This window comes from Amblyomma americanum, chromosome 1 (genome assembly GCF_052857255.1).
Source record: "Amblyomma americanum isolate KBUSLIRL-KWMA chromosome 1, ASM5285725v1, whole genome shotgun sequence".
Classification (NCBI taxonomy): domain Eukaryota; kingdom Metazoa; phylum Arthropoda; class Arachnida; order Ixodida; family Ixodidae; genus Amblyomma; species Amblyomma americanum.
Window position 1 is genome coordinate 306,801,379 of NC_135497.1, and position 5,891 is coordinate 306,807,269.

The following is a 5,891-nucleotide window of genomic DNA, read 5'->3' on the forward strand; positions in this document are numbered from 1 at the left end:
GGAGGGGATAAATACACAACGCACACACGCAATCGTAGCAGTCAGCAGTATTTGAGACACTCTACGAAAGCACAAGAAAACGCCTAGCAAGGACATGTCAGGTGCAAATCGCTGAATTCAAAAATTATTTAAAAGGCAGATAACGAGTAGGGGTAGGAAGGGAACGGAGAGATCCCTTGCATCTCCTGAAAGGATTTTCATGAAGGCCGTGTCTTCTGCAAGGACGGCCCCGTGTTATATATATATATATATATATATATATATATATATATATATATATATATATATATATATATATATATATATATATATATATATATATATATATATATATATATATATATATATATATATATATATCCCCAGCTTAAACGCGTAGCTCTCTCCCTCGTGAGAGCGTGATAAGAGCGCGCTTGTGAAAGCCATTCGCCTCGCCCTCGTAGCTTCCACTGCATAGCCGCAAAAAGCTGTCGGCGAGTATAGTCGAGTGGAAAGAAATTACGGGACATGCTCCGCGCGCTGGGACATAACTCGCTCGCTGACTCATGGTGGCGGTGGTGGTAAAAAACACTAAAAGGTTGCAGAGAGGTGAATGGGCTGGGGCCTTATTGGCCCCTTCCTCTCACAATACTAGGTGGAGCTATTCCGTGGCCCCATTGGCAAGGGCAGAACTTCAAACTAGGAGTACTGCTCATGATTTTTTCTCAGGAGCACTTGTACCTTATTTTCGTGAGAATATTAGCTTTACAATCGTAAGAGATGTGACGCGAATGTGGTGCTGCGTGTGACTGGTGCCGAATCACAGGCGTGGCACCAGCATCACCGCATCCCGACACAACAATACACCTCCGTTTTGCTTCGGCGGGACCGCTTCTGTCATCGCGAAGATTGCACCTCGCGCACCTCGCCCGTTGCACGTGCACACCAAAGCTAGCCACGGCCGACCCGCCGCGGTGGCTCAGTGGTTAGGGCGCTCGACTACTGATCCGGAGTTCCCGGGTTCGAACCCGACCGCGGCGGCTGCGTTTTTATGGAGGAAAAACGCTAAGGCGCCCGTGTGCTGTGCGATGTCAGTGCACGTTAAAGATCCCCAGGTGGTCGAAATTATTCCGGAGCCCTCCACTACGGCACCTCTCTCTTCCTTTCTTCTTTCACTCCCTCCTTTACCCTTCCCTTACGGCGCGGTTCAGGAGTCCAACGATATATAAGACAGATACTGCGCCATTTCCTTTCCCCCCAAAACCAATTATTATATTACACGAGCGGGGCCGCGCGCGCCCCGACTTTCCATGGTTCGCCGTTGCAGCGCTGGCGTCGCGCCCCCAAGCTAGAGTTAAAAAAAATGAAAGTTGGTTTTTGGGGAAAGGAAATAATAATAATAATAATTTTTTAGGGGGGGAAAGGAAATGGCGCAGTATGTCTCGCATATCGGCGGACACCTGAACCGCGCCGTAAGGGAAAGGATAAATGAGGAAGTGAAAGAAGAAAAGAAAAGAGGGGTGCCGTAGTGGAGGGCTTCGGAAAAATTTCGACCACCTGGGGATCTTTAACGTGCACTGACATCGCACAGTACACGGCCGCATTAGCGTTTTTCCTCCATAAAAACGCAGCCGCCGCGGTCGGGTTCGAACCCGGGAACTCCGGATCAGTAACCGAATGCCTAACCACTGAGCCACCGTGGCGGGCAGTATCTGTCTCACATATCGGCGGACACCTGAACCGGGCCGTAATAGAAGGGGTAAAGGAGGAACTGACAGAACAGAGAAAGAGGTGCCGTAGTGGAGGACTCCGAAATAATTTCGACCACCTTTTCCTTCCTTTTTATTATTATTTTAATAAAACCACTTACTACTACTACTACTACTACTTTAACGTGCACTGGCGTCGCACAGCACACGGGCGCCTTAGCGTTTCGCCTCCATCATAACGCAGATTGGGTTGGTTTTTTGGGGAAAGGAAATGGCGCAGTATCTGTCTCACATATCGGCGGACACCTGAACCGCGCCGTAAGGGAAGGGATAAAGGAGGGAATGAAAAGAAGGAAGGAAGAAAGAAAGAGGTATCGTAGTGGAGGGCATCGGAATAATTCCAACCACCTGAGGATCTTTAACGTGCACTGACATCGCACAGCACACGGGCGCCTCAGCGTTTCACCTCCACCGAAACGCAGCCGCCGCGGTCGGGTTAAAACCCGGAAACTCCGGATCAGGACACCGAGCGGACATTTGCCCCACTCCGCAGGAGAAAAGGTCCTACAATGGCGGAATACGCAATCCTCAACCAGGACATGTCGATTGCAAAAAGCACTGCATCGTCTGTGGCACATCCAACCACAACACCATTGACACAAACTGTCCAGCAAGACAGAATTACAGCAAAAGATGGAAAAAAGACAGGCAAAACTGACGAAGCCACAATCTGAAGCCATCCTGATGAAATTGCTGCACAGAGCACTCTTTTCGATGTGCAGAAGAACCAAAAGACTGAGCAGAAGCAAAAGACTTCTCTGAAGCACAAGACTGAGTAGGAGCACAAGACCGAGCATCAACCCAGGAATGAGCATCGGCCCAAATTGAACCAAACCAAAGTCCACCGGCCGGGAGGACAGCAAAGATATTACAACAGCACAACACAGCCCATGAAAGTGAATCAGACTAAGATGTACTTCTCGCCCTTCATCACCACCATCCAATTAGCAAACACAGGCCTCCGCTGCTCTCCAAATAAATCGGAACTCTTGCAGCTGAAACCCCTGCCAAGTGACCCCCCATTGAACTGCACATGTACGGGAATCCAGTGCCCATTGTGTCTCAGATGAAGATTCTCGGCCTTCTCATTAACAACATACTCGATGCTACCGCCACCCTTCAGCTCTTGCAAAGAGAGACCAAACAGGTGGCTGCACTAATCAAGCGGGTGGCAGCACGCAATCATGGGCTGTCTGAACGCGATACCCTCAATATGACTAATGCATTAATCATCAGCCGCATTACATACCACCTCACATACCACATACTCACTCAGCGCCACAACGCAACAGGCAGACATCCTAATACGCACGGCTCTCACCTCCGCCCTACGTCTTCCACGGACGGTTAGCACGAAACGCCTCCTGGCCACTGGTATCCACAATCGAATTAATAGAGGCTCAAAGCACCAAGCAATTAGTCCACCTGACTCGCACGGAAACAGGACAATGCCTACAGCGGCAGCTCCGTCTCACTCCACCCATTCCCACCCCAACAAGACCTACACCTTACATGATTTCTCTGCGCACGAAGGATCACATATATCAGAAGCCCCTACAGCGCAACATGAGCGCTAGCCTCCACCAGGGTAGGCGGCAGGCTCGAGTGAGCTATTACACCAAAACATACAGCAACCGCTCCGATATCCTTTATGTCGACGTGGCAGAAAATTCTAAAGTAGGATTCTTCACGGCAGTCGCAGCCTATGAAGACGGCACTGTGGGGGCCGCCGCCACTATCCGAACTAATTCACCTGCAGAGGCGGAAGGAGCCGCCATCGCACTTGCGCTCGCCCACTCCACCATTGACAAAAACATAACCGAAGTTTGTACAGATTCCTAGGCCGCATACCGCCACTACCTAAAGGGCGTGGCGACGCCGGCCACACACCGTATTGTTGCCACAGCCACCTCTCTCGACCGAACGGTTACTCTGCCTCGATCCACGGTAATGAGCGCGTTCATGCGCTGGCCCGAGAACTCTCCTGCCGGACCCCGGACGATCAGGCACTCAACCCTGCGCAAGAGGCTCCATCGGTCCTTTATACATATCATCAAATCACCGCATTCTACAAACTCAGCCGCATGACGTTACCACCACCCCACAGTACTTTGTCGCCCTTATCCAGCGCCACATGGCGACAATTACAAACGGGATGCTTTATTTTATCCTACCGTCTCTCATGCTTTCACGCCACCTTTCCTCCTCATTGTAACACCTGTGGCGTGCCCAGATCCACACTTTTCCACTACCTTTGGGAATGTCCTTCCCCACTAGCAGGACCCCCCATCCCCAATCCCACTCATTCTTCCTGGGAGGCTGCTTTACGAACCGCTCAGCCCGCCGGCCAGAAATGGCCGGTGGATCGGGCCTTATGTGAGGCACAAGCCCGTGGACTCCTGGACCAGTAGGAGACAACCCTGGAATATTTTTTTCTTTCCTTTTTTTTCTAATAAAAGTTGTTTCCATCCATCCATCCAGCTTGGGTTCCCCTATTTCATTTCAGCCGTGTATATGAAAAAGTTGCAGAAAAACGTGGACTTGGATAACTCAACTGCCGAGATCGGACGTATCCTGCAGCTATTGTCAGAGCTAGATTAAAAACAAAACAAAAACAGACCTGGCCGAGATTTGAACTCGTACCGCTGGATTCAAAGCCCAGAGTGCTAACCATTACACCATGAGCAAACGGTAGTGCTTTGCAAAACAGTCTCTAAAATAAAACATGTTTTTTTGACCTAGACATGGAATTCTTATTGTTTACTTGGTGGTTTCCTATGATAAAAAAATATCGTTCTTGCTTTGAATCATGCGCAAATTGTTTACTTCATTCTAGCCGTGCATATGAAAAAGTTGCAGAAAAACGTTGACTAGGATAACTCAAGAGAAAAGAGCGCGCGTACCTGCAGCTGTCGTCAGAGCGAGATTTCAAAAGCAAAAACAAATGGTCTCACCGAGATTTGAACTCGGATCGCTGGATTCAAAGTCCAGAGTGCTAACCATTACACCATGAGACCAACGCACATTCCGCCGCCGGGAGTCCAACCCGGGCCATCTGGGTGAAAGCCAGATATCCTAGTCACTAGACCACGCCGTAACGCAAGTAGGTCACCCACAAATAATCACAGGAGACAGAAATCCGAGTTATGTCACGCACGGCTCTTCTTAAAGTAGGGTCCCTGCTTAAGGACGCAAGCCTTTCTTGGCTCGAGTGGCGTGGACGAAAGTAGCGGACGGAAGTTGCCCGCACGATCTGTCAATCATAAGTTGCATGGTAATTAAAATAAAATGTTAAAGTTGATTACGCAGCAGTTAATAAGGAGCATATATGTAATGAATAAAAATAGCAGAAATGAAAATAAAAATAGTTAAAATATTGAAAATCAAACTAAGAAAAATAAAAAGCGAAAAATAATATCAATAAAAAATTTCAAATAAAAACAAAAATACAAATTAAATAGAACGATAATCAAGAATAATTAAAAACAACAACAAAGTGAAAAATGGATGGAGAAAAGGAAACACTTTCGCATTTCCGCTCTATCCTGTAATTTTTATCCTCCTCGTCTACAGTGTTGTTGAGCTGATAACGAAAACTATACGGATGGAGTTACGTCTGTTCGACGGGACCGTTCTTGTCGCTATGAGGAAGAGAAAAACGAAACAAGAGGAACAACGACCTTTTATTCTGCGTCTTGCTCGGAAAATGGAGTGACATCAACGCCGTTACGCAGGCCGTCATTGGTTGCGCCATCGCTCGCAACGTCATCGAGGAAACTTGGTGACGCATAGACGAAATGCAGCTGGCTCAAGAACAGCGCGAAGGGCTCCGCAGGAGCAAAGGCAGCCTTCCTTCCTGCCTAAGATACTAGGTGGCAGTGTAGGACAGGCAGCAGAGCAGCAGCAGCAGCAGGATGCAGGCTTTCCCGCGGGCTTCCACAGAAAGACAGCACAGGTCGTTCAGACGTGCAGCTCGAGGGAAACCATCTGTGGGCGAGGGAGGCGCTTTTTTTGCTGCTGCAATTTTTGCCGCCTAGGGCTAGTTACAGGGACTTCCCTTGGAACGGAAAATTCGTTGTTTGTCTTCTGAAGCCTGCACGTGCACAGGCACGAGTCATGGGCCGCGCACAGCGGTAGCAATAT

The 5,891-nt window shown here is 48.7% G+C and overlaps 1 non-coding gene across 1 annotated transcript; it reads right to left on the minus strand.

Moving 5' to 3' along the window:
* Positions 1-4,693: 4,693 nt before the first annotated feature.
* On the minus strand, positions 4,694-4,765 carry TRNAQ-UUG (transfer RNA glutamine (anticodon UUG)). The gene has a single exon. It is a non-coding gene; the product is annotated as a tRNA-Gln (tRNA).
* Between the last annotated feature and the right edge of the window lie 1,126 nt (positions 4,766-5,891).